This window comes from Fukomys damarensis, unplaced genomic scaffold (assembly GCF_012274545.1).
Source record: "Fukomys damarensis isolate Sample0158 unplaced genomic scaffold, DMR_v1.0_HiC HiC_scaffold_16, whole genome shotgun sequence".
In the NCBI taxonomy this organism is placed as follows: domain Eukaryota; kingdom Metazoa; phylum Chordata; class Mammalia; order Rodentia; family Bathyergidae; genus Fukomys; species Fukomys damarensis.
In genome coordinates, this window is record NW_022900928.1 from 64,034,028 (window position 1) to 64,056,223 (window position 22,196).

Sequence of the window (22,196 nt, forward strand, 5' to 3'; positions counted from 1 at the left end):
CTATTTATTTAGATCTTAAATTACTCTAAGCAGTATTTTAGTTTTCATATATTTTATTAAATATATGATTCTTGCATACATAAATCCCTCTTGATCGTGGTGTATAATAATTTTAATGTGGTATTAAATTCAATTCATTAGTATTTTGTTGAGGATTTTTTTAAACCTATGTGCATCAAGGTTATTATACTGTAATTTCTTTTAATTTTTGTACCTGGGATCGAACTTGGGACCCTGTTCTTGCAAGGCAGGCTGCGGAACTACTGAGCTAAAGTCCTGGCCCTATAATTTCTTTTTGTAGTGTGTCTCTTGGCTTTGGTATGAGGACATTGCTGGCCTCCTAAAGTAAGTTTGACAGTGCCTCCTTTTATTAAAGTTTTTGGAAAAAATTTGAAGAGGTTGAAATTTCAATGGAAGTACACTGATACTTTTGTGATTTTAATTTGCTTTTCAATACTGTTGTGCCTGTTTTCATGTTTCTTTGCTGCCCACATCTTTTCTTTGGTGTAACGTCTGATTAAATATTTTCTAATTTGATTAACTTGCTTTGCTTCTTGAAATTGACCTGTAAGAACTTATATATTCTGGATACCAGGAGTATCTCTGTTGAAGTGCAATGCTTCTATTCATTAAATTTATTGGTACATTTTAGATATACAGTATGATGACTTTCATTATTGAGAATTTGTACCCTTACATGATACATCCTGATTCGTATTTTTCCCCATTCCCCTGCATGCCCTTCAACACCTCCACCCTTCCCTATCTACAAAGACTTTGTTTCCATTTTTTTCCTTTTCTTGTATTTATTCCTTTCCCTACTGAAGTATAATGTAAAAAGCCTTTTTAATTTATATGATTTTTGTACTTTAAACTATATTTACCTAACTCAAGTTCACAAGATATTCAACTATGTTTTGTTTCAGAAATTTCATAGGTTTAGTTTTCTCATTCAGGCACAAGATTGATTTGTTATTTTTTATGTACAATGTGAGTTCCTTCATTCCTCACAAATATTTATTTTTAGTCAAATACATGGTCAAGTAACACCTGAAATTTTAAGTTTGCATTTTCTGATGACTAGTGAGAAGGAATACTTTGCTTTTCATATGTTCATATGAGGAATAGGTTGACATTTATTTTACATATGACTATTCAATTATTCTAATATCATTTGTTTAAAAAAAACTATCCTTGCTCCATTGAATGATACTGGGACCTTGTTAGAATGAATTAGCCATAAATTTGTGGTCTGGTTTTAGATTTTCCAATCTGGTGTTTTTCTGGTTTTTGTTTTTTACTATGTTTTGGTCAATATTGCAAAATCATTATTATTATAGCTTTTTTATAGTAGTCTTATTGTGAGTCCTCCAACTTTGTTCTATTTTAAACTTGTTTTGATTACTCTAGTTATATTAGTTATCTATGGCTGCATAACAGTTTGCTCAAAATTTAAAGCTTAAGGGCTGGGGATTTAGCTTAGTGATACCGCGCCTGCCTTGCAAGTGTAAGGTCCTGAGTTCGATCCCTGGTACCAAAAAAGAAAACAACCTTAAAACTTAAAACAGCAGACATTTAATATTCCACATTTTCTGTTAGTTGTGAAATTTACGACAACTTTGTAAGGATAAGATTTCGGGGGGATACGATTCTTTCATAAGATAGCACTAAGATGCTAGCAAGAACTATAGTGACCTAAAGGCTGCAGTTGTTTAGATGATACATTTCCAAGTTCATTTAAGTGGCTGTTAGCCAGGGGCTTCAGACTCTCAGCACTTTGGCTTCTCCATAAGATGCTCACAGTATGGCAGGTAGCTGCCCTCAAAATGAGCGGGGAGAAACAGAGAGGGAGAGACAGTTGGAGAGGGAGCAGGAGAGGAAGAAGGAGAGAGACAGGGACAGGGGTGACTGTCTTAGAAATTGACTGCCATAATAGATACTTTGCCTGTTTATATAAACTTTAGAATAAACTTGTGGATTTCTACTGCCTATTCCAAATTCTGCTATGATTTTGGTTGAGTCTTCTTTGAATCTATAGATCAATTTAGGTAAGTTTATGTGTAGCAATATCAAGTCTTATATTGAGTCTTATATATTGTTCCATTTATTTATGTCTTTCTTGTCATTAATGTTTTATAATTTTCATCATAAATATTTTACATATTTTGTTAGATTTATTCCTTATGATATATATTTGTATTATTACTATGATTTTTCTTTTATATTTCAACTTTCTAATTGTTCACTGCTAGAATATAAAATTCAACTTTATTTTTTAAACTTGAATCCTACAAAATTGCTAAACTCACTTATTAATTCTAAAAGTCTTTTTTGGAGATTCTTTATGATTCTTTTATTTTGACAATTATGTTTTCGAAAATTACAACAGTTTTACTTCATTGTGTACTTTTGCTTCTTGTGCACTTTTGCTTCTAACTTCTACACTTTTGTTTCTTTTTCTTGTCTTATTGAACTGTTGAATATCTCCAGCACAGTGTTTCATTAAGCGTGGTAAGCACAGATTATTATTTAGAATTGATAGTATTTTTTTCTTAAATGTATTGTAGAATTTACCAGCAATATAATCTGGTCAATGGTTTTCTTGGTTGAAAGTTTTATAAATATTACTGTATCAGTAAGTGTTCAGTAGATGAACAGACTTAAGATATAGCAATCTGCTGAGTCAAGTTTGGAAGAATGCAAAAAGGCCATTTGTGTGCTGGAGATTCAAAGTATCCAGTCCAAAGTTAAAGGCCTGGAGCTTAATGCAGAGTTTGGCATGAGTCTATCAGGAAGCTGAAGGATCTGTGCTAGAAGCCTGGAGACAAACATCCAAAGGTGATGGTGAACACTGGAGCTCTTCTGAAGAAACAGAAATGAGGCTTCCTTCTTCTTTCCCTTTTTATCCCATCCAGGCTACAAGCCTATTGGCTGGTGCCACTACAAGAGTGAGTCTTCCCTCTCCAGTAAGGCCATCATCCTGACACACCTAGAACTATGCTAAACCAATCACCTTGTTTCTTATTCAAGTTGATACCACAGTTAATTATCACAACAGCCACAAATCTTTTTTTTAAAAAATCACTGTACACACAGCATATAATGTACTTAAACTAAGGTAGCTATGACATCTCAGAAGTAATATAATTTTATGGGACACGATCATATATGCTGTCTGTTGATTGAAACATTGTTATATAGTGCATGACTATGCAAACTCTATTTTATTAATAAATGTAGAGTTGTTCAGGTTTCCTGTTTCTTTTTGAGTATATCTTCCCTAGAATATGTTGACTTCTGTACTTTTTTAATTTATTGGCGCTGTATTGTTCAAAATAGTCTGTTATTGTTTTTTAGTATCTATAGGATCTGTATATTTTATCTTTAACTTGTGAGGTCAATCACTTTTATCAGTATGTTCTTCTTAATCAATTCCAGCTACATGTTTATAAATTTCATTAATCTTCAAAAAACTGTTTTCTGATTGTATATTTTCTGTATTGTTTTTCTTTTCCAATTTTATTTAACCTTCTATTTTAATTATTTCTTTCTTCATCTACTTTGTTTAATTTCCTGTGTCTTCTAAAGAAAAATTTGAGGGGGTGTATTTGAAACCTTTATTATTGCCTAATAGAAATATTTCTGCTATAAATTTAAATCTAAGCACTTAACTTTTACCTGCATCCCACAGTCATATTTTCATTTCAACTAAGTAAAACATGGCAACTAGTTTTCTTTGTGACTTCCTTCATGATCCACTAGTTATTTAGAAGTATATTTTTATATTACAAATTTGGGAGGATTTTTTCTGATATTTTTTGTTATTGATTTCTCTTTTAATTGTTTTTTGGTTGGAGAATATAATTCTTATGAATTTAATTAATTTTTTGTTTCTACAATCCAGACTATTACTTCTTTTGATAAACATTCCATGTACGCTTTTAAAAAAATGGTATCTGTTGTTTAGTGGCGTATTACACAAATGTCAATTAGATTATGCTGGTTAATAATGTTAGGGCATCTCTCTTTACTGATTTTCTGTCTACTTGTTCTATTAACTAATGAGAGAACAGTTGAGGTCTTTATAATAGTGGATTTCTCTCCCTTGTAAGTTCTATCAATTCTTGCTTAATGTATTTTAAAATATGTTATTAGTGTATAAACATTTAGAATTGCTGTATCTTCTTGGTAAATTGATCCCTTCCTCAAAATGAAGTCTTTCTTTATTTCCTTTAATGTTCCCTTTCTGAGGTATGCTTTGTCTATTATTAAATAGTAATTTCAGCTTTCTTATAATTATTTTCATATTTTTCTATTATTAAGTTTTATCTGTATTTTTATAATTAAATTGACTTTCTTGTAAATAGCACATAGTTTGATCATGCTTTTTTATCCACTTTTATGTTCTCTGCTTCTTAATTGGAGTATTTAAAAGACTGATTTTAATGTATTTATCTGGTAGATTTAAAATTTTATATGTTGCTATTTGTTTTCAATTTGTCCTATCTTGTTAATTTCTTCTATTTGTGGTGTATTTAATTTTTATTTTTGACTGAGTACTTTTGATAGTTCCATTTTATTCACAATTATGGAGTATTATCTATATTTCTTTATTTTTAATGATAGTTGCATAGTTATAATACACATCTTTAACTTATCACAATCTATCTTCAGTAGTATTGTAATACTTCATATATACAAATCTTATATTTCCATTTTTTTGCTTGCATTCTTGATGCTTTGTTGTACATATTTTACTTTTACATGTTGTAAGATGTACAACAAACTATTGTTTTCCTATAAACAATCAAAAATATTTTAAATAAAATAAATGATACCTTTTATTTACCTTTCTATTTTTTAATTTCTACCACTCTGTATTCCTTCATGAAAATCTAAGTTCACAATCTGCTGTCATTTCTTTTCCAGGTCTGTTTCTCTTCTACCATTTATAGGCCATGTTGTCCTGCTTCATCTGTCTACTAATTTTTAATTAAATACCAGAGATAATTAATTTTGTGTTTTAGGGTGCTGGAATTTGTCATTTTACTTTTAAAATATTGGTCTTTATTTTGGCAGAATATTAAGTTACTTATGGATCAAGTTGATGATCTCAAAGTTAGTTTTTAAGATTTTAGTGTAAGTGCAGCCAAAGCAAGCACTATTTTTAAGATTTTATAGGGCGGGTCTAAGAGAAAAGGTCATTGTCTCCGCCCCCGCCTCCGCCCCCGCCCCAGTAAAACGAGACACTTTTTGTCTCTTCTCTCTCTCTCTCTCTCTCTCTCTCTCTCCTAAATTCTCTGTATTGTCAACAAAGGCTCTTCCTTGCCAGTGAGGACTTAAATGATGCCCAATTCTCTCTCTGGGAGGTGTTTTTGGGGCCAGTCTAGAGGAGTTTTACCCTATAAATATGGAGTGTACTTTTTGGCCAAAGACTCAAGCGAATTCTGCACTGTTTTCTGAAGCTCTGTCTGTAGAGTTCCCCCTCCAGCTCAGTGTCTGAAATTCTTGCCACTCCAGTCTCTCTTGGACTCTGATCTAACTTCTCCATTCAGGGAGACTGCAGGGCTATTTGGTTTCTACCCCTAGTAGGGCAGGCATCGCACGGAAGAGAAAAGCCCCAGTGATTATGGGGTTCACTTTGCTTTGCTTCTCTCAGGGATTACAATCCTGACTGTGTCTTGTTCAAGGCTTGAAAAATGTCTTACTTGTCCAGGTTTTGAGCAGTTGATGCTAGGGGTTCCCTCTGGACTCTGCTACTTCTTCATAGCCTGGTGGAAATTGCTACAGTATATGTTTATCTTCCACTTTTCTAGGTACATTACCCAATTACTTTCAGTCCACACTCCCCTGGCAATGCTTAAAGAGCTCCTTCGTTCCCCACAAACATTTATTTTTTCAGTCAAATATTTGTCATTAGCATCTGATTTTTTTTAAGTTTGCATTTTCTGATTACTAGTGAGAATGAGTACTTTGCTTTTCATATGTTGTTATATATTTTAGTAAAGATGCCTATATATCCTGGGTTACCTGAGATAATCCCTGGGGATATTTTAGGCTGCATAAACAGCATTAGGTGCAGCATATTTATTGTATTTACTGATGTTTAGATTTAGTTGTACTTTCCATTGCTTTGTTCTTCCTCAGGCTTCCCTGCATCCTATTTGATTGATTGCACTTCTTTTTTATTTCTTTCCTTTATGCATTATATTCCTAGATTTTCTATGCGTGTGGTTAGCTTTAAATTTTTAACATGACTGCTGACTTGAAAAATCTAATCAATATTTCTACCTTGAATACAGGAGTTTGAAGGTTTTAATTCGCAATTATTGTGCCTGAACTATCTCACTTAATATTGTCATTCAATATTTTATTTTCCACCTTGTGTTTTGTAAATTCCAAGTGAAGCATTTTCATCATTATTGTTTTATATATTCAATTGTTGCACATGTTATGTTTCACCATTACTTTTTCGCATCTCTTTCCTTATGGATTCAACTCCTTTATTTTTTCTGCGGGATTCTATGAGTTGTAACTTTTAAACATCTTGACTTGTCTGACTATATATCTGTTTCACTTTTTGAATAAGAGTTTAGAATTGGCTATTAATTTTGGTTGACAAAAATAATTTTGGACTGGCAATTTTTTCTTGGCATTTTAAAGACACATTGCATTCATTATTCTCTGACCTAAATACTGCTGTTGAAAAGTCTGCTGCTCAAATAACTATCATTTCTCTATAGTAAGTTCTCTTCTGGACTCCTGTTAAGGTTTTTCTCTTAGTCTTCTGTATTTGGAAGTTTCACCATTTTATGTCTAGTTAAGATTTATTTTTATTTATTTTGCTAGACTATTATGCTTTTTAAATACAATAAATCAAATTTGTCTTCAATTCTGGGCAACTTTGCCTCTTATGCAGTATTTTGTTTATTTCTTTCTGCAACTCCTATTGGATACTTCTTCAGAGATAATCATTGCATTCTCTATTTTTCTACTTTTCATATATTTTCTCTTTTTGTAACTCAACATACTCCTGTTAAAGTCTCCTGATCTTTTGGTTAAAGTCTCTTGAACTTTCTACTTAATTTATTTTCTTTCCTTAATTTCTAACATGTTTTCACCGAGCTTTTAGTTTCAAAATCTGCGTTTTCAATTGCAATTTGATATATATTAAAACTTCATTTTTCTGCTTCATCAAGTATTTTTCAAGTCATAGAAACCTACATTACTTTTTAAAGAGTTTTCTTCATTTTAAACCCATTTTTCTGTATTATCTTTTAGATTGCCACTCTTCCACCAACATATTTGCTTGTTTGTTTTTTTTTTGCAGCAGTGAGGCTTGAACCCAGGGCCTTCAGACTCAAATATAGCGGTGCCTCGATTCACAAACTTAATTCTTTCCACAATTCTGCTTGCAAACCAAATTGAATGAGAACTGAATCAAATTCAATGGTTATGTTCAATTTTGATCTTGTAGGGAAATTTTATTTGGTTCTTTTCCAGTTAGGTTTGTAACCAGAATTGTGGAAGGAATTGAGTTCAGGTACCAAGGTCTTAGTGTACATCCCTAGTCCTTTTTGTATATTTTATTTTGAAACAGGGTCTCACTATGTTGCTAAATTGCCCGAGTTAGGCTTGAACTTATGCTCCTCCTGCCTCATTCTCCCAGACTGCTGGGATTATAGGAATATGTCACCACACCTGGCTCTGTCAAAGTTTTGATGCTTAAATCTTACTATTAGTTCTATATGCTGAATCTCACTCATGGTAAAGCATTACCATTTGTATTTCACTTTTTAAAAAATTGTGTGCTTTAGTGGTATATTTCTCTCCCCTTGTGAAAATTCATTGCAGACCATGCTGTGGAATCATCCTTCCAAAGCAGAACAACATTTGCTTTCCTTGCCGATTCCCAAAGTTTTATTGAGCAGGAAAGTATTTTTATATTAATTTACTGGTTTGGATTTTCTTGATAAAAAGATTACTATAAATTTGGACCAGCAACTCTTGCAAATGCATGTCCAGGGTTTCTACTACACAGAGAAAATATATATATTTTATTACCCAGAGTACAGACAGAGGCAAATAACCCTCTTTATGGTTTCCCTGTGCTTACAGGTTCCTTCATTTTCCTATTTCTCATCACTGGGGTGTACATTTGAGCTGGCCTTGGCTTTATGCAGAGATCTCAATTCTAATACTTTGCCTACTGTAGACACAAAGTCACCAAGACAAAATCTCTCCTCTCCACCCGCTTAAGGGTGTTTGAAGCTTCAAATTAATGCCCAGATCCTAGTTTCTTGTTTCACTTTTTCCCTTTCTTTCTTGAGAAAGAAAATGAAAAGAAATACAACAGGAAAATGATTTTTGTTTAAATAAACATTTCTAGATTATTCTAGTTGGAAGATTTTCAGATTCCCCAAAACCACAGACCTCAATATCTCTTTCTTAATGACTATGTTTCCCATCACGTAAGTAATCAGATGAGAACAACAACAACAAAAAATGCTTGTATTTTAACTGGATCGTCTCTATCTTTAAACTTCAAACCATGGTGAGAGTTGATCTTCATTGGCTTCTGATTTTATTTTTATCCAAGTTGTTTCAGTTGTGGTTGCCAAAAAAAAAACAAAATTTGAAACAAAAGTACAGAAGCATGGGAGGAGGTGGGGATTATTTCAAGGGTACAAAGGCATCTTAAGGACATGGGGGACAAAGAGCAGTTGAGCTCCAGGATAAACTAGAAAGTTAACAGACACCCAAGCATGGCTCTCACCTCCCTTTGTATATCTGCCTCATTGTTCACCTTCCTTCAGGTGGAATTTCCCTTCTCCACATGTGTATGGCCATAGATAGCCACTGCACATGTCACTAGTTTGCTGTTCCTCCCTTCAAGGGACCAGTGAAGACTGAGACCAATCTCTTACTTTCTTTTTCAGCTCCTACAGAAAAGGGTTGGATGGGCTCTGCTGAATCCCAAGTCTATCATGATTTTCTCATCTAAAGTAAAGGAACAAGGCTACATAATTTTAATGTGGCATTTGAATTAGACTCTTATGTCAGGCAGTTGTCAAAGAACAGGGTGACTGAGGGTTGAAAAGTGCTTCTCCAAATAACTTCTGCACCCCTAAGCAGAATGTTACCTTTGGTATCATTCCTTGCAGATTAACCAAGAATTTGGTAGATAACAGCAATGAAGAGAGAGAGAGAGGGTGTTTTAACAGATGGTGGGAGCTTCAAATTATAATAGGGCATTTCCTTATGAAAAGAAAATAATGTTCTGAAAATGGAAATGGAGAACTGACAGAAACTTGATCCCAAGCCCCAAGCCTCTATCTTCTTTAGATGACACAGGTGAATGAGAGCAGAAGTGCCCCTTACTGAGAGGACTCCAGAGGAAGACATGACTGGGGAAATCGGATTTTTTATCAGAGCCCAGAGATAGAGCACTAGGGATGAAGTTAAGCATGGAGAGTTTTTAAATAATCCATAGGTCTACACTAGGGAAAGCTCATGGTAGGAACGAGAACAGCTGGCCAGTGGGCGCGGGAGGTGCTGCACTGTGTGGGGAGGACATGCAGGTGCACCTGGCTGAGACTGAGGGACAAGGAAGGGATGAACATCACTCTGCTGAAGACCACCTCACTGCAGGATCTGACCAAGGTGCTCGGGGGTCTTTGGGAATCATTTCCTTTGCAAGTATCTTTTATTTTCTGTTTCTTCCTATTTGGTTCTTTCCACTCTCATCAACCAGTTCAAGTTCCATATTCCTTGTGATGCCTCTCCTGACCACACTGATCTTTCCTGTGCTCCTTGTGGCCCCCACAGTTCATTAGCTGGCTGACTGGGGAGTGGACCACCTTATGCTGTTGTGCTGAATTGCTCGTTGCCCTTTATGTTATCAATGAGCTGTAAATGGTTCACATCAGTGATCAGTGAGATCAGTGAGACCAGATATCCAGGAGAAATAAACATGCCTCATACCTATTTGTATTACTGTAGCATAGCAGAGAGTGGTGCTCACATAGTAGGTGTTTAATGTGTATTTAAACTCCCTGGCTCCCTGGGTTCTTGTTTATGACCTTTGGTGAGTCGCTTTGTGACATTCAGTCTATCTAATTGTAAACAAGAGTTAGTATCATCAATTCTCCATTCATTTCCTCTATCTTTTCCATACATTATTTCTTCAGCACCTACTCTGTGTTAGGATGAGTTTGTGGAAGAGAAACCTGAATGAGATGGCTAAAGCCTCAGGTGAGATAACAGATGGGAGAAATGTGGAGAAGCAAGTACTTACAAAAGAAAGGCATTATTTAAACATTCCTATTTGGACATTGGAACATTAACTAAATTATTTTATAAGCTCCCTCCTGAGTTCTTAGAGCACTTTGAGCATACAATTCCTATATTATAGCACTTACCACACTGTATTATAGTTATTTGTGTATGTTTCCATCTTTGCCACAGACTGAGCTTCAACACCGAATCCCCAGCACTTACTACAGTGCCTGCTGCATAATGGGCCTTGGTAAATATTTTAAATAAATTAATGAATGAAATAAGGTCAGCATCCGAGGGTTCTCAGCCTACAAAAATGTGTTCAGACAATAAGCACACTGATGAAAATTCTGTCTTCAGAATCATGTGGAGAGGGTTATAAATGGGGAAAATGTATAGATTTTGCCCTTAAGAAGCTTATAAATGGAATGGAATAGAAGAGCACATGCACATGAAAAGGATTTAGGATGATTTATCAGATTATCTAAAACAATTGCATTCTCAAACTTTGACACAGACATTAATGAATTTCAGCCAAGCCATAGAAGCAAGCGGGGTTAATGAGAGGCTTCTTAGAGAAAGAGGACTTTTCAGGAGATATTGAAGAGCAACACAATGCATAGAGTTTGCCCCTCTATGGATAGAAAAAGCAAGTGTGTCATTGGCTATTTGCAAGGATACTTGAGAGCCATAGTGTTTGGAGGAGACTGTCCCTTTGTTGGAGATGCGCACCCAGTACACACATGCACACACTCATCTCTATGGCTAGCAGGCTGGGGTGATGGGCTTGAAGTGCTTCCCCTCTCTGGAGACAGCCTTCTCTCTTCAAGTGCTTCTTAGTTTGCTTTCACATTGCCCCTTTGAAGGTAGCAGCTTTGCAGCTCTCGAGAGCTCTCCCAGGACGACCTGCTCTGCAAGTGCCCCCATTTCCAGGATGTAACACAGAGCTCACTCTGTTATGACTCTTTGTTCCAGTCCCTTTGATCATCTTAGAAACAGGTTATGTGAGTAGGTTGGCAGAGGGCAGGGCCAGATGAGGACTATTTATCTGTCTCAAGGATAGAGGTGGAAAGGACAGGCCTGGAGGTGACTTTGCTGGTAGGGTGGTGAGGAGACTCACTGCCTACTAACAATCTGCCCTCCTCAGACAACACCTGAAATATGGCCTCAGCGCACATACTACATCTGTGTTTGTTGGTTCAACAAATACTTATTGTATTGCCATGGTGTGCTGGTGATTTTTCTAGGTGCTGGGAATAATGCTGCCAAAGAGAAATAAGCTTACCAGTTTCATGGAAATTACATTCATGTGGGAGAAGAAAAAAAAAGAAAACAGGTTTATTGTATGCATATCGGTATTATTAAGAAAATAAACTAGAATGATAGAGAAGGGTCAAGGAAGTATTTGAAATATTTGAACTAAAACTTGAAGGCCATGGCAAGATCCAAGGAAAGGGTACAAGGGAGGCGAGAATTGCCCTACAAAGTTGCTGAGGCAGGCATAAGGTTGGGGGCCCATGGCAGCATGCGCACATGAACACACCCCGGCCTAGGCACAGGGAGTAAGAGAATATGGGAGGAAAATCAAAGGAGAAGACAGCAAGACAAGTGCCTTGATGATTTATGGAGGTACATTGGGGTTTTATTCCAGTGCAGTGGGAAGCCACTGAACCATCTGAAGCAGGGAAATGAGGTGATCCCCACATGCATATACAACTCCAGAAAAGCCTCATATCAGACCTGTCTCATAGGAGGTAGCAGATACCATATAAATCTTAAGAGTAGTGACCTCCCTGTGTGACCATGGATCCATCACCTCTCCTGAAACATGAAACTTGCCACTTGCAAAGTTCAGCCATCATCCTCAAAAGCTGCTTTAATATGTGTCCAGCTGGAAATCTTAGAAAGTTAAGGCTACTTCTTGCTTGTGGGCTGCTTCAAAGCTTAGGTTGATGAATGGAGCACAGACCCATTAAAACCCTATCTCACAAGGGTCACCAAAAGTCACCGCTGCTGTCTCAAAGTTACTCCAGTCACACCAGTGCTTTTCCCATGTGGAAAGAGTTCATCAGAAGCTTTTATTTTTGCTAGTGGTTCCCATTGTTTTGTTTGTGGGATTTTTTTCAAATGTCTAGCCCAAACTCTTTCACCTTATGACTTAGCCCAATTTTTCCTCCAGAAACAGAGGAAGTTGGATCTAGAAATCACCTTGGGAAATATCTCATCCATTTGCTCAGTGTATGAATGAGTAAACTGAGATCCACAGAGAACTGACTCATAAAAACTATTCAATCCAAGTCCTTGGATCCCAGTCTTATCTCTTTCCAGTGTACTTGGCCGGCATGAAAAGGTATAAATTAAGAAAATTTATATTGGTACCCATAGTCATAAAAAGACCTCCACATTAAACAGCTAGTGAAAAACTTTCGAGGGTTAAGAGTCTGGAAAATGGAAACAGAATCACTGTAAATCACTGCTAATTCCATACCCCTGAATCTGTTAGTTCTGAACCTCCAAAATAAGTCTGGGATTGGGAAGTCACCATTAGGGATGAAAATCTCATCCATGTTTTTGTGTCTGCAGAAGGTTTCAAATAGGATATTAGGGTCAGAGGAAGGGGGGGGGGTCAACTGCCAGTGCTAGTTCTTAATTCATGGGAGACAGGTGGCCACCTTGGGTGAGGGCAGACAGGTGCAGGGGCAGGGGTGATTCAGTTCTCTTTGAGGGGTGAAGACGATGGGCCTTGGTAATCCAATAGCCTCTTGGCGCCACTCAGCACTCCAGCCCAAATCCATCACTGCAAATGAACCAGGTGACAGGATTAAATATCCCCTAATTGCAGTCCCTTGGGAGGGGCTGTGCCAGCTGTCTCTTCCACATGCCTAGCCCAGCAGATGGGAGATCAGATATCAAAGGGTCACTTCTGATGGGACCAGAAATGGCCTGGGTCCTGGCCACCTGGGCCCAGCGGAAGGAGAAACTGAGTGGAGAAGAGGGTGTGCTGATGGATCTGAAAACAAGCTCAATACTACCTGCCCCCTTAGTTTTTTGTCATAAGGTCTGTACAACTCAATGGCTGCATCTTACTTGTCCTTATTTGCCAGAATAAAATGTGGGCTCTTATGCCTTTTCTTTCACCTTCTGAAACTCGCAGCTGGAAAGAATTCATGTCACACAAATCCAGATATACCCAAGAGTACATGGGAATATGCCTGCTTCAACTCCTGTCTTTGTGCAAACCTGCCCATCACAGAACTCTACAAGGTAAGGATTTTTCATCTCTCCTTCTGGCAAGCTCAGGAAAGAAACTGTAGGTTTGTGTGGTTGTATAGTCCAGTGGGTTGGGCTTATATGAAGCGCAGGTTGTCAACATCCACTGATGACCGAATAAGATGAAGCATGATTCACATTTCAACTCAAGAGATAAACTTCAGTGCTAACTAAAAGCTCCCAGCCAAGGGAGACTGAATGGGCTTCTTGCTGTCTGGGCTGGGAATACTCACAGCTGGGGGAGAGCAGATGAGTCCTACTTGGCTCCCTTTCTTTCCTTCTAAGACCTTTCCATCTGGGAAGCACTGCCACTACCTCATCTTAACACCACACTCACCAAAGTCAGGTCCTGTCCAAAGGCATTGGGCAGTTCTGTGAGAATAAGGCACATTTCCATTTCTCTGAAATAATAATATTGAAACATCAGCAGGAGCAGTTACAAGCCAAGAATAGCTCCTCATCCCAGGAAGGAGGGACCATAAGGCAACATGAAAGTTCGCTTGCCAAAGTCACTGATACTCAGGCAAAAAGTAAAATAAAGCATCAAAAGGGCCAATCAGGGACTATGATGAGAGTATTACAAGATGTCCCAGTGACCTTTGAAACTACATGGTTATTGAAAATGATGAAATTTCAACAGGGGCAAGGAGGGTTCTGTTCAGTTCTCACTGGTGCAGCAAGAGATCTGGGTCATAAACTCCTGAATTTAGAAGAGAGTCTCATGCTGTTCCAACTCTAACTGATCATTTTTCTTTTTCTTTCCTTTTTTTTTTTTTGTGTGTGTGCTCATTCTTTCATTTACTCATGCATTCATTTAACAAATGCACTTTTAAGGGCTTATTATATTCCTAGACATCAGCTAAAGGCTACAAAGGCGAGCAAGACCGATAACAGCCTTTGTCCATAAGGACGTCGTGTCTGTCAGATTTTGGTCAGTCACTGCATTGTTGTGAACTTCAGCTTCATCATCCAGCACAGAGAAGTTGTGAGGCCTTCCCTAGGTCTCTTGTAGTGTTGCCAGGAGCTGGTTTGCATGAGATGATGGAGGGAAAACTACTGTGGAAGAGCTCTTTTGCAGGTCTATAAAAGTGAGTAGTAGCAGGAGTATTACCTTAGCTCTGAGAACACTACGGCTAAGTCTCCAGGGAGCTGACTTAGACCTCCTTCCCTTTCTTCCTCAGCTTTTCCCTCCCCCAACTTAAGCTCTAAACAGAGACGTAGTCCAAAGAGAACCATCCCAGGCTTGATGATAAAGGGACAATGGGATTTCTGGGTGATTCTCTGGGCCCATGGACAGAAGGCCTGCAGTCCAGCATTCCAAACAAACCAGGTTATTTTGGAGAGACTCAACAGCAGAACTATAGGCTCAGAACAAAGGAATTGGCCCATTTCCACATCTCTGAGGTGGGCACGCACCAGCTAAATACACCAGTTTCTAGTCATGGCCCAGTTTGAGGAAAGCTAGAAATCAGAAAAACTACAGGCAGTTAGAGAAAGTTGGTTACTGGTAGTGGTTTCTTCTGGCCAGTGAAACAACACCATGGAAGCCAGTTTGCCGAATGATGGAATTACCCAGAGGAACTGTCAAAATGTAGACACCCAGCTTTTGCTATGAAAAGAGTCTGATTTTGAAAGTTTGAAGTGGAGCCTAGGAAGTGATTCTGATACTCCAGAATGCGTGAGAACCCCGTATCTCAACAATCTATGTGGGACCATAAATGTATACAAATATAATCAATAAAAAAGCTGTACATTGAAAAAGCCAACTTTTTTTTAGAATTTAAAGGTTCTCTAGGATCCACTTGTACCTGATTGTCTTCTGACTCTTAGTCCTCAAGGTATAAAACTAAAAGACCCAGATTTGAAGAGTTTGTGTTTTCTGGTAGGTTTGTTCTGAATAAACATAACTTTGTTCTCTCTTGCACAAAATAGAACTTATACAAGAATGGCTTGTCTTGTTTCTTTTCTCACCATATTTATTATTATTATTGCATTATCAGTAATAACACTAATAGTAAATGCATTTACTTACATTATCTCATTTCCTCATTAGGGATCTTATGAAAAAGATAGGGAATTATTATCCCCATTACAAATGAAAAACCGAATGCATAAAGAGGTCATATATCTCATCTACCCTGCAATCACACAACTGGAAAATGGAAGGCTGAGGCTCAAACCAGATTTCTGTCTCAGAATCTTGTGTTCTTAATACTCTACCAAGTTTCCAAATGAACCTCTCAAATCTCCATCCAGGGATCTTCAACATATGTCATTCCAAATGCATAATACAACATGACTAGAATCATTCACAAAACTTTGGTAAAGGTGTGTTCGTTAAAGACTCCCTTTTGACAAAAGCTCTTCATTTTATGCAGGATCATTAAGAGGTTGAGTAAGACAGATAATGTAAGGAATCACTCACTGCTAATTGAAATGCAGGCAAATCTTTTCTGAATTTATAATGTAACTTAATAGAAAAATCCAATCCATTCTACAAAAATCTGGTTTGGGTGTGAATTTCAGAAGTGTACCTATCATAGGAGTCAGGTCAGTGTGTACACTCACATACCACACTTTTCCAAAACATCTAGTCCCAGATGGAAAATAAATTGGCAAATGAGTTGTTTCTTTCTTCCCTTGTCCCAGAACCAGTTCCTTATGCTGTTGGAATGTTCCAGTATCCCAGCACCTGAACTCAGTCAGACCATGGGCTCATATATTTTCAAATAAGCAACATGGGGGATAAGAGGCTTTCCATGAGATCCAAAAATATCACAATTTCAGTTTGGATCTAGGTGACACACAGAGGATGAAACGTAATGACAATTTTCCAAATATTCTAAACTATTATATTTTAAAATACCATTGACTTCAAATGCAAGAATAGTAACAATATTTAGCCCAACATTTTACACTAAACAATGTAAATCTAGTCGTTTAAACAGTGACTAAATCTATGACTTTCCTTATTCCCAGGCTTTGGCCATTTTGCACTGCCTGATCAATTAATTATTCCTAAAGTTAGTTTGATTAAATAGCCAATCAGTTCAATTTAACATCTTGTTGTTCCAATGAATGGGACAACTGACAAAACAGACCAATAATCTTGACAATGGGTCTTTGAGTCTTAGAAAGATGAGAAGTAAGGAGGAAATTATCAGCTTCCCAATGTAGGGCCGCTTGCTGTTAGGCAAAAGCTGAAGCAGACATGGGTAGAATTAAAGTGTCCTCTATTCTCTGTAGGTCTCCCTCGGCCCTAGACAGATGGCTAATCTTGTCCCTGGAGAGTCCTGGGTGCCTGTGGAATAGCTTGGCTCCTCACCAGCCTTCCCGTCTTCATTTCCCCCAGCCCCGCTAGCTTCCAGGTCCCTGTCAGCTCTAACAGGGTATGGGGAAATTGGTCAGGCCATTCATTGGTTGTGAAGTTTCTTCTACTTAAACCAATTTGTTAGGTGCTTCGTGATTTACGGCCACAGTGGAAAATGGGGCTGGGTATTGATTCTTGGCCTTTTCTATTGCAAATGGGTGTAATGTTTTATAGTATGTCAGAATAATAGCAGTGGGTACTCTATCAATGTCAAATGTTAAAAATGATCAGCTATTGTGATGTAGGAGATTAAATATGAAAGCTTGATGGGTATATAAAAGCGAAATGGCAATAATAAAGGGATTTTTATGTTCAGTTCATTGCTCTCTGGAATCCACCTGGGGAGCTATTAGAGCCAATTGTGCTGATCAGTGACATAGCACCATGGGTTAAAGGACAGGACAGGTATGCACCTTTCCAGGTGCTGTTTGGCCTGGCCAAATGAAATGGGAGAACCAAGGAGGAGAGGTCAGAGTCCACATGGCCATATCTTTAGAAGCTAATTCTCAGGATTCCTGGGATGAGAAGATATAAAGTAACCAAGGACCAACCAAAAAATAAAAAACCAGAGGTCTCTGTAGCTCTTCTTCTCTCCTGCCATGGTCAGCCACAGGAATTTGTTTCCTTCTTTAAGGTTTCCAGAAAGACGACAACCCCATTTGATACAACTGCAGGAGGTTACAGCTGGACCACATCTCATAGGTCATCTTGTACAGTAAATCTTCTCTGAGGACCAAGGCCCAGAGAAGTAAGGAGATCTGCATCAGGTAACACAGCAGAACTAGACCAAACCCAGGTCAAAGATAAAACTCTCCACTGTCTCTCCTCAGCTGCTACAGGTGTTCAAAGCCATCATATATAAGTCTCTAGATCAGTGCTGGCCAAGAAAAAAATGTGCGAGCCATGCACATGGTTTTAAACTTTCTAAGAGCCACATCTTAAAAGTCCAAAGAAATGGAATACTACTCAGCCATAAAGAATGAGAAATTAGAGTCATTCATAGGAAAATGGATACATATTGAGGATATACTCCTAAGTGAAATAAATAAGTCACACATGTGTAAATACCAAATAGTTTCTCTGGTGTGAATAAACTATAATAGTACGTAAGATCCTAATGATGTAATTGACAATGTGAAATAGGAAGAAAGGGGCTAAAGGGGTAGGGAAAGTGGGAAGGGTAGGGGAAAGCTAATAAGGGAAAAGAAAAAATATGAGAAAAGGAAATAATGGAAATGAAGTGTTTGTAAAGGGGGAGGAAAAGAGGGGTTGAAGGGAGGACAGGGACAAGGGGAAAAAATGAGAACCAAGAACTGTCATGTGAAGGTACAGGGTCCCAAAGATGAATGTAACTGTACTGTATACCTAAAATGTACCAATGAACTCAATGAGGAAAAAAATATCCAAAGAAATGAGTTAAACTAATTTTAATAATATATCTTATTTAACCCAACATAAACAAAACATTATCCTCTCAACAGGTAATCAATATAAAAATTAATGAGACATTTTACATTCTCTGTTTCAAGCCAACTCTAGATGTATTTATATGTATCGCACAGCCCAACACAGATCAGTCACGTTTTCATTGCTCAGTATCCATGTGGCTAATGAATCACGTTGTAAGTCTATCTTCTAACTGCAGTATGTACAGACAGGGGAACTAGGCATATCACCTAGGGAAGCATTCAGGGTTTGAGGGAGGACATAGGCACTTTGGAAAAGCAAATAAATATTATAATATACTCAATAAGTTGGTTCATAGATGCAAACTACCCATGGTACAATTTGACAAAATCTTCAAGAGATCACCCTGAAGACAGACTGTCAGCCACCTGAAAGAGCAGAATTCTCAGTGAGGTGGAAGGCATATTAGACTTTCTGGGAGTTCCAAGGGGCCTGGGGATTTTATGTTTACTAAGGCTGAGCATGAATTTACAAAGAGTAAGGAATATCCTAGCCCTGTGTAGAAGAACAGCTTCTCAGATGATGTCCCTGTCATTATAATATAAATGACCAGGCTCATTTTCTAAGGGAAGAGGAGAGAACAAGACCTTAATGGCCTTACATGGAGGTTAAATTAAGTCTTAAAGCTTCTGTAGAACAACAGTTGACCCTTGTAGGCATCCAAGTACTCGAGTCATTAATGTCTTTCTCAGATACACAAGCAGTGGTGATACACCAGCAGCTGTGTCTGCCCTTCTCAGATGTGTGTGCCCGCCTGTGTCCTGCAATGCCCACTGATCCACCAAGGGTGTGGGAAACAGAAGCTCTGGCCACCAGCTTCAAGCTGGAGATCTAAACCTTCTGGTCCTGAGGGTCACTTTGAACCTTTTGGCTAGTGAGTAGGGACGGGAGAACTGGGGAAAGCAGAGTTTGGGGTGCAGCGCAGCTGCTGTCTTCCCACTGCCATTTCCGAGAGCAAGCCAACCATATAATACACACAGTGCCAGCCTGAGAACTAACACCAGGTCCCTTTCAGCCAGACACAGGTTATCACTCTGACAGCTATTAAGCCAATCAGAAGGGTAAATTAAGGTGTCCTTTTTTTTTTTCTTGAGGGGCAGGGTGGTAGTTAAAATGCTGATCTTCGAGTGACAGGTTTCTGAGCTAGGAGTGAACTGTCACTGCTGCCATCCTCACTGTGGAGCCTCTCAGGAGGAACATGTCAGGGAAACTAGAAGGCTCCTTATAGACCTATGTGTTCCCTAAGGGCATCCAGGCATAAGTCACGCTGTCTGATCTGCCCCCTGGGACCAGGAAGGCGAGAGCACCAAACTGTACCATCTCCCACTGCAGTGGAAGCCAGGGATCAACTTTCCACTTCTGGGGGAGAAACTCCTCCTTCTTGCCATAATTGCAGCATTAATAATAAATGGTGGGCTTTGATTATGTGGCATCTCATTACCAAGTGACATTGGAAACAGGGACACAAAGGCCCATACCTCTGTGCCCCTGTGTGTTCTAGAAGCCACACATCAAATCATTTCAAAAAATTATCATAAGCAAAAATTTAAAATAAAAACACAAGGATGTATGTATGCTTAATTACATGAGGACTTTATTAGCTGGCACTAATTAAAGCATGTTATGAAGTCTGATAAATGTCTAAAATTACTCACTTTGGTAAATAGTTTTGACGCGAGTAATTTGTTTAAAACTAGAACTTGGTGGAAAAGTTCAAGCAATTTTATTTTTTGCCTGGGTAGCACATTATGTGATGTCTAGGGGGATAATTAACGATTAGTGGTTTAATGACAGAAGCACATTCATTATTCTGTTTCCCAACACCCGCCAAGTCTTTCACACTGAGTATTCAAGGCTCACTTATCATCACCTCCCTGACAGCAGCCCTCACTCTGACAATGAGCCCATTTTGCAGATGAGATCCACGAAGGCAGAATGCCTGCTCTCAGGTCTGTCCAGGATCCCAGGTACACAACCCTGGTCCCACCCTGCCTCCCATAGCAGATAGTAGAGTAGCAAGATAGATTCTTCTCTCTTCTAACTCTTGAGGGGAGCCTTCTACCTTGTTCTTCATCAAACTTCTATTAGGATTGGAATGTCTGCGTCTGTGTTGAGATCTTACTCCTAAGGTGATGGTATGAAGTGATGGGGCATTTCAAAGCTGATGAGATTAGGAAGTCGGTGCCCTTGTGCTGGAGTTAGTGTCCTTACAATGGAGAAAACAAAGAGCAAGTTCAGCATTCCATCACATGAGAGCTCAGACAGAAAGTGTTCTCTATGAACAAAGTAGCAGCCCTGCCTTCACCTTGGACTTCCCAGCCTCCAGAACCATGAGCAATCAGTGTTGGTTGTTTGCAATCCACTCTGTCTATGGCATTGTGTTAGATAGCAGCCCAAACAAGCTGAGAGACCCTCCTTCTATGGAGGCAGGCTCTGTCACGAACTTGCTGAGCACATCTTTCTCTCAGGAGTACTGAGGCTGGCCCAAGGGCAGCAAACCCCTCCAAAAGCTTGGCAGCCTTTGCAGACCCACTTGCAGGCATGTGCTTGTTGGCTTCCTTCTCTTCCCCAGGTCCTTTTCCTCACCACTAGGCAAAGAACAGAGCTATGTTGTTAGCTGCACATCCAAGCTGTCCACATGCACATAATCTAAGTCAGTCAGAAGAACAAACCCCAGAGCCTGGTGCCAAATGACCCAAGTCCTCCCAACATCCCTTATCCGAGAGTGTTTGGGCTGCTATAACAAAGACACCATTAGACTAGGTAGCTGATACACAACAGAAATGTGCACCTTATAATTTTAGAGGCTTGGAAGCCCAAGATCAAAGCACCAACGGATTCGGTAAGTGGTGATGGAAGTGGCCTATATGTCCATCAACAGATGAATGGGTACAGATAATTGATACATTTCTGCAATGGAATATTATTCAACCATAAAGAAGGATAAATCTGAGTCATTTGTAGGAAAAAGCTAAGCACCTTGAAAGCATAATGTTAAGTGAAATAAATCAGACACGTGAGTTAAATATTGCATGGTTCTCTTATATAAAGAAATCCAAAGTATAAATAAGTGGAAGCACAAAATAAATGGTAGCTAACAGGAAAGAGAGAGATAGATTTTTTTTTTCAAATGGGAAGGGCACCAGAAGATGGAGGGAGTGGGGAGGGAGGGAAGGAGAAGGGAAAATAAAAAGAATTAAGACGTGTTATGTACCCATACCAACTCCCCACAATTAATGTAATCATTGAATAAATTTAAAAAAGAAGTTCAGCATCTGGCTAGGGCAAGATCTCAGCTTCGGAGATGGTGTCTTCTCACTGCATTAATACATGTGAAAGGGGCTAGTGAGCTCTTGTGAGCTCTGTTACAGGGCACTAATCCTGTTCTTGAGGGTGCAGCTCTCGTGACCTAATCAACCCCAGCAGCCTCACTTCCTCACACCAACGATTTAGGGAGACACAAACAAGCAGTCCACTTTGGCCTCTTTGGTTCTTTGTTGCCACCCAGAGTAGCTCCTGCCCCTTTTGAGCAGCATGTTTTTGGTGGTGGTGTGGGGGGAGAGGACTAATCGACCTCAGAGGAGAGGCAAGGTAGATGCCTAACCCAGGTGTGCTTCCTGGAGGTGGGAAGAGAGGCTTGCCAAAAACATTCCCCACTTCATCACACAGCCCCGCAGAGGATTCCCCTTCCTCTCTATTTATTTATTTATTTGTATTTCTTTTTCTGAAACCAAAGTTTGAAGCTAAATCCACTGTGGGCTGAGGGAGACACTTTAAACTTCACTTGCTTCGAAGTTTAAATGGGAAGACT